Here is a 7,411-nt window from a genome sequence, read left to right as displayed (position 1 = left end):
AGAAATGAAACATCACTATTATTTGTGTTGTTAGTGATGTGTGTCCCAGCGACGTCAACACGCAACCATGGCAATGTCTCACTGTCATGTGATACAATGACCCTGGAAGGTATATGTGTATATATATGTATGTCCACTCTCTGTGTACGTGTGCTGGTGTGTTTGTATGTTTGTTGTGTGTGCGTGTGTTCACTCACCCCGGAGGAATGTTACTCGTTCCCTAGCACACTTAGTTTCCCCTCCTCCACTCTATCCTTCTCTCCCTCCGCACAGTTGAGAGATGAGAGACAAGTGTATGTAAACTATGCTTTTAAACTGACTGAAGGAACAGACTGAAGGCCTTAGAGAGAGAGGAGAACACGTCACTGCCTGTTTGTCAGTTTGTCTTGTGTCTGAGTAAGGGATTGAATGGTCGTGTTCTCCTGCTCAAACGTTCCCTATATATCCCTATTCCCTGCATACATCAACCAATGGTTGCGTGCCACGTCATTGACTGTGCCGTGACGTCGGGCACCAGATTGCTTGAACATATGTGGCACGCCTATCCAGGCGTTGTAAGGTCTTTATGTGCCAGCAGTGTCTGAGCAGAGGAACACAACCACTGGGTGTGGCCTTCTCAGCCCTGGTCCTGAGGACCCCTGTGTCTGCTGGTCGACACTCAAATGACACACTATTCCCCATATATTTTTACCCAGAGCCTATGTAACTATGTGACTCAAAAGTAGTGGACTATATAGGGAACGGGAAGTAATTTCACACAGGAGTGTCTTGAGGGGTTGAGGTACTAGGCTATGCCCTTTCCGCCAAGGAGAGCAATACATTTCTACTTTCTTGACCCGTTTTCACTGTTGACTTTCTTTTGGTCTGTCTCGCTATCTACATGATTTGTATAGGGGTTTTTTGGTATAAAAAATGAAAACGTGAAACATAAATATTTATAATTTTTTGTAAGGAAAACCCCAGAGGAAAAACACGAGAAAAATTAAGTTCTTTTTTATTCTGTTGGCTTTGAAGTGTTCCAAGAGAAATTGTTACAAAATACTGTCAGTTGTTCATTTCTAGTTTGTGTGTTTACTACAACAGCAAAAATAGGTCAATAATAAATTCATTTTGAATACAATCATAAACTGGCTCAGCCTGATTGATTTAATACATTCTCCAACAAATGTATTATTGGTGGTAGTTTAGACATTCACTTTGTTGTGGGGTCCAGTTTAAACTCATACTGCTGGTCATTATTTCACATTCAATTCATTCAAGGCACCACAGACTTACAACGTAGCATGTTGATGGTATAGCGAAATCATGAGCCATATACAAGACAGTCCAAGAATGACAGAGGGCAGGTGGACAGGCTTGGGAGCCCTTCACAGGTTCTGGTTTCACTTCGTTGCTGTTCACACAACAAGTAATCTTAACTAGTCCTAGTAATACAAGTGCTGTTGAAGTATCCTTCCCTTTCATCACAACAGAAAGAAAAAGAAAAAAACACATAAATACTTCAGATATATACTGATACACTACGTGACCAAAAGAATGTGGACACCTGCTAGTCGAATATCTCATTCCAAAATCAGGGGCGTTATTATGAAGTTGGTCCCCCCTTTGCTGCTACAACAGCCTCCACTCTTCTGGGAAGGCTTTCCACTAGACGTTGGAACATTGCTGCGGGGACTAGCGTCCATTCAGCCACAGCAGCATTAGTGAGGTTGAACACTGATGTTGAGCGATTAGGCCTGGCTCGCAGTCGTCGTTCCAATTCATCCCAAAGGTGTTCGATGGGGTTGAGGTCAGGGCTCTGTGCAGGCCAGTCAAGTTCTTCCACACCGATCTCGAGAAACCCTTTCTGTATGGACCTTGCTTTGTACACGGGCATTGTCATGCTGCACCAGGAAAGGGCCTTCCCCAAACTGTTGCCACAAAGTTGTAAGCACAGAATCATCTAGAATGGTCTATATAGAATAGTATGCTGTAGCGTTAAGCTTTCCCTTCACTGGAACTAAGAGGCTTAGACCGAACCATAAAAAACAGCCCCAGACCATTATTCCCCCTCCACCAAACTTTAACATTTGCACTATGGTAGCACATTGAGGTAGTCACCTCATAGAAGTACTTGGGAGTATGGCTAGACGGTGCACTGTCCTCTCAGTACATATCAAACCTGCAGGCTAAGGTTAAGTCTAGGCCTGGTTTCCTCTATCGTAATCGCTCCTCTTTCACCCTAGCTGCCAAACTAACCCTGATTCAGATAACCATCCTACCCATGCTAGATTACGGAGATGTAATTTATAGATCGGCAGGTAAGGGTGCTCCACCAATGCTCTTTATAGGACACATCACTGCACTCTATACTCCTCTGTAAACTGGTCATCTCTGTATACCTGTTGCAAGACCCACTGGTTGATGCTTATTTATAAAACCCTCTTAGGCCGCACTCCCCTTTATCTGAGATATCTACTGCAGCCCTCATCCTCCACATACAACACCCATTCTGCCAGTCACATTCTGTTAAAGGTCCCTAAAGCACACACATCCCTGGGTCGCTTGTCTTTTCAGTTGGCTGCAGCTAGCGACTGGAACGAGCTGCAACAAACACTCAAACTGGACAGTTTTATCTCAATCTCTTCATTCAAAGACTCTTACTGACAGTTGTGGCTGCTTTGCGTGATGTATTGCTGTCTCTACTTTATTGTTCTTTGTGCTGTTGTCTGCGCCCAATAATGTTTGTACCATGTTTTGTGCTGCTGCCATGTTGTGTTGCTACCATGCTGTGATGTTATGTGTTGCTGCCGTGCTATGTTGTTGTCTTAGGTCCCTCTTTATGTAGTGTTGTGTTGTCTCTCTTGTCGTGATGTGTGTTTTGTCCTATATTCTTTTATTTTTAATCTCAGCCCCTGTCCCGGCAGACATGTTTTACGCGCTACGCACTTCAGCACTCGGCGGTCCTGTTCTGTGAGCTTGTGTGGCCTACCACTTTGCGGCAGAGCCGTTGTTGCTCCTAGACGTTTCCACTTCACAGTAACAGCACTTACAGAGCAGAAATTTGACAAACTGACAAACTGGGAGCATCCTATGATGGTGCCACGTTGACAGTCACTGAGCTCTTCAGTAAGGCCATTCTACTACCAATGTTTGTCTATGGAGATTGCATGGCTGTGTGCTCAATTTTATACACCTGCCAGCAACGGGTGTGGCTGAAATAGCCGGATCCACGAATTTGAAGTGGTGTCCACATACCTTTGTATATATAGTGTATATATAACGTCTAGACTAGAAGACATGAAACTGAAATGAGACTTTTTCGCTCAGCACCTTAGTGTTGCCTCTTTCACATTCTCCCACCTCTCACAGACGATTCTATGTTGAGAACTCGCCATAGCTTCAGCTCTTCTAGCCTTTATTTACAGGTAACACGAGACTACAGCTCTGCACATCTTGTCTCCACCACTAGGGGCTCCCACCTGTCCTCACGTCTATATAGAGTACCTCCCGTAGTACCACTGCTATCCTAGAGAGAGATAGAAAATGACAGTTGGAAGTGAGCTATATCTTGGGATAATCAAAAAGATACTGTGTGAGTGAGTGTGTGTGTGTGGGGTGTCCTACCTCTGTGCAGGGCCAGTATTCCCTGTATGGGGTTGACGGGAGCTCGGTTAGCGATCAAGCCAGGCAGTTCCTTCAGCCTCACCTCCCCTAGAGACAGTGCACCTGCAACTCATCATCTCTTCTACAGGGAGTAGGGGTGTCAAAGGTTAACGGTGTTAGCCAGTCTAAATAAAGTAGGACGAGACAAACACTACTGACCCATTATCCTCTGCTCAGTGCCGTACTTCCTGGTGGTGAGTGGCGCTCTCTCCCTCGTCACGCTCTGATTGGCCGTTGCTGTCCTCGATGAGAGGAAGAGAGGTGAAAGAAAGAAAAGAGGAGGGGCAGAAAGAGTGGGAGGGTGAGAGGGAGGAGGAGGGGAGAATGGGAGACAGGGAGTGAACCGAGTAGACGCATGAAGCATCAGTCCTTCCAGTATTGGGCCAGTAAGATAGCAGGGTGATGACGTTATCTTGAGTCCTATCTCATCTCAAGCGTTGCGTCCATACGGGGGGGGGGGGGGGGGGGGGGGGGCAGGATCAGAGTACAAGGATGGAGACACAGAGAGAGGGAGAGAAATTAAAAGGCTGAGGTGGGGTGACCCTCTATGCAGGCCACGGTGGGGTAATCCTGAAGAGGTGACGGAAGGGGCAGAGGGAACAGAGGTGATGGCTGAAAGGGACGGGGGAAGGCTGGGTTGTATGTTGCTGTTGAGATCTCTTATTCTCTCGGTTAGTGTTGGCTTTTGCTTGTGACTAGTCCAGTTAGTGAGGTCTGAGGGTTGGCGACTGGACTGAGTTAGCTTCGGGCGCTAACATGCCAACAGTTTCACGGTTACCACTGAGGACGGGGTTTGTGGTTGAGCTTTGAACAAGGTCAACCGCGAAAAGACATCTGGTCTTGTTGTATAGATGGTCTTTGTTATGATCAGTGTTCGTGGTCTGAACACGATCCAGCACTGTTGAAACGTGGTTGACCGTGAGTGGTCCCTGTTGCTTGTCTTGCTGCGTAGACTGTTTTTTTTTAGGTCAAAGGTTATGGTTGGGTTATGGTCCAATGCGGTTGTCTTGCTGTACTGACGGTCACGTTTGAGGTCAGCTGTGCTGGTGGTGTGGTCTTGGATGCGGGGTCTGAGCTGACCACTCCTCTCTACTGCTCCCAAACTCCACCTTCTGCCAGAAGCATCTTGCTTCTCTTTTTTTCCCTGCTAAAGGATCCTTGGATAGTGTGGCAGCAGCTCTGGCTGTCTGAGCGGATAGCTCAATTAGCTATTTCAGTGACACCTTCTTCTTAGAAGCAGCTTTGGCTTTAGTGCTGGCTGTGACTGTAGCAGTCGCTGGGGCTGCTTTGAGCTTGACTGAAGTAGCTTTGGCTTTAGTCTTGGCTGTGACTGTAGCAGTGGCTGGGGCTGCTTTGAGCTTGACTGAAGTAGCTTTGGGTTTAGTCTTGGCTGTGACTGTAGCAGTGGCTGGGGCTGCTTTGAGCTTGACTGAAGTAGCTTTGGGTTTAGTCTTGGCTGTGACTGTAGCAGTGGCTGGGGCTGCTTTGAGCTTGACTGAAGTAGCTTTGGGTTTAGTCTTGGCTGTGACTGTAGCAGTGGCTGGGGCTGCTTTGAGCTTGACTGAAGTAGCTTTGGGTTTAGTCTTGGCTGTGACTGTAGCAGTGGCTGGGGCTGCGTTGAGCTTGACTGAAGTAGCTTTGGGTTTAGTCTTGGCTGTGTCTGTAGCAGGGTCTGGGTCTGGGTCTGTGTTGAGCTTGACTGAAGTAGCTTTGGGTTTAGTCTTGGCTGTGTCTGTAGCAGGGTCTGGGTCTGGGTCTGTGTTGAGCTTGACTGAAGTAGCTTTGGGTTTAGTCTTGGCTGTGTCTGTAGCAGGGTCTGGGGGTGCGTTGAGCTTGACTGAAGTAGCTTTGGGTTTAGTCTTGGCTGTGTCTGTAGCAGGGTCTGGGGCTGGGTCTGCGTTGAGCTTGACTGAAGTAGCTTTTGGTTTAGTCTTGGCTGTGTCTGTAGCAGGGTCTGGGGCTGCTTTGAGCTTGACTGAAGTAGCTTTGGGTTTAGTCTTGGCTGTGTCTGTAGCAGGGTCTGGGGTTGGGTCTGCGTTGAGCTTGACTGAAGTAGCTTTGAGTTTAGTCTTGGCTGTGACTGTAGCAGTGGCTGGGGCTGCTTTGAGCTTGACTGAAGTAGCTTTGGGTTTAGTCTTGGCTGTGACTGTAGCAGGTTCTGGGGCTGGGTCTGCGTTGAGCTGGACTGAAGTAGCTTTGGGTTTAGTCTTGGCTGTGTCTGTAGCAGGGTCTGGGGCTGGGTCTGCGTTGAGCTTGACTGAAGTAGCTTTGGGTTTAGTCTTGGCTGTGTCTGTAGCAGGGTCTGGGGCTGGGTCTGCGTTGAGCTTGACTGAAGTAGCTTTGGGTTTAGTCTTGGCTGTGACTGTAGCAGGGTATGGGGCTGGGTCTGCGTTGAGCTTGACTGAAGTAGCTTTGGGTTTAGTCTTGGCTGTGTCTGTAGCAGGGGCTGGGGCTGGGTCTGCGTTGAGGTTGACTGAAGTAGTTTTGGGTTTAGTCTTGGCTGTGTCTGTAGCAGGGGCTGGGTCTGCATTGAGCTTGACTGAAGTAGCTTTGGGTTTAGTCTTGGCTGTGTCTGTAGCAGGGGCTGGGGCTGGGGCTGCGTTGAGCTTGACTGAAGTAGCTTTGGGTTTAGTCTTGGCTGTGTCTGTAGCAGGGGCTGGGTCTGCGTTGAGCTTGACTGAAGTAGCTTTGGGTTTAGTCTCGGCTGTGTCTGTAGCAGGGTCTGGGGCTGGGGCTGATTGAGCTTGACTGAAGTAGCTTTGGGTTTAGTCTTGGCTGTGTCTGTAGCAGGAAATGGGGCTGGCGCTGCGTTGAGCTTGGTTGTGGTTGTTGTATTTTTGAGATTCGTGGGGGTCTGGGCTGGATATTTAACCAAACTCTCCTTGGAGACTATCAAAGTCTCAAGGAGCTTCTGCTTTTTCATTCTCTTAGTTGATGGTGTGGAAGATGAAGATGGTGATGACAGTGTCTACTTACTCTTCTTAGTAGTTTGCAATGATGAGGAAGATGATGATGTTTTCTTAGTCTTAGTTGTCTTTGCCGGTGGTGCTGATGTAGGTGGAGTAAATGATGAAGATGACGTTTTCTGACTCTTAGTAGAAATTCTTGAAGGTGATGATGATGTCTTTTTGCTCTTCTTACATGTGATTAGGTTAAGTAGGCAAGGGGGGTCTTTGTGTTGTCATGGTGACTGGAGCCATCTTGCATTTGGGAAGGTGGCTGTTAAGTCTCGAGAAAAGTTTTCCCACAAAATGAACACGCCTCTTCTGAGGATAAGGTCCACCTATGTAATGATCATGCTGTTTAATCAGCTTCTTGATATGATACACCTATCAGGTGGATGGATTATCTTGGCAAAGGAAACATGCTCACTAACAGGGATGTAACAAATTTGTACAAAAAATTTGAATATTTTTTTTTTGGTGCATATTAAAAAAATCTGGGATCTTTTATTTCAGCTCATGAAACATGGGACCAACACTTTATATGTTGCGTTTATATTTTTGTTCAGTATAGATTATATTAAATTATGTTTAATTTTAGATGTTTTATTTTTTACCTCTAATTGTCACGTTCCTGACCGGTTTTCTGTTATTTTGTATGTGTTTGACGGTCAGGGCGTGAGTTTGGGTGGGTAGTCTATGTTATGTGTTTCTATGTTTGTATAAGGGTGACCTGATATGGCTCTAAATTAGAGGCAGGTGGTTTTCATTTCCTCTGATTGAGAGCCATATTAAGGTAGGTGTTTTCACACTGTTTGTTTGTG

The 7,411-nt window shown here is 46.7% G+C and overlaps 1 long non-coding RNA gene across 1 annotated transcript; it reads right to left on the bottom strand.

The window, feature by feature from the left end:
• Positions 1 to 978: 978 nt before the first annotated feature.
• LOC129829067 (uncharacterized) lies at positions 979 to 3,891 on the bottom strand. The gene is made up of 2 exons (XR_008755332.1): positions 3,607 to 3,891; positions 979 to 3,508 (listed from the first exon to the last, which is right to left on the bottom strand). It is a non-coding gene; the product is annotated as an uncharacterized LOC129829067 (long non-coding RNA).
• Between the last annotated feature and the right edge of the window lie 3,520 nt (positions 3,892 to 7,411).

The sequence above is a fragment of the Salvelinus fontinalis genome, chromosome 30 (assembly GCF_029448725.1).
Source record: "Salvelinus fontinalis isolate EN_2023a chromosome 30, ASM2944872v1, whole genome shotgun sequence".
NCBI classification, from domain to species: domain Eukaryota; kingdom Metazoa; phylum Chordata; class Actinopteri; order Salmoniformes; family Salmonidae; genus Salvelinus; species Salvelinus fontinalis.
This window is presented reverse-complemented; position numbering and strand designations above follow the sequence as displayed.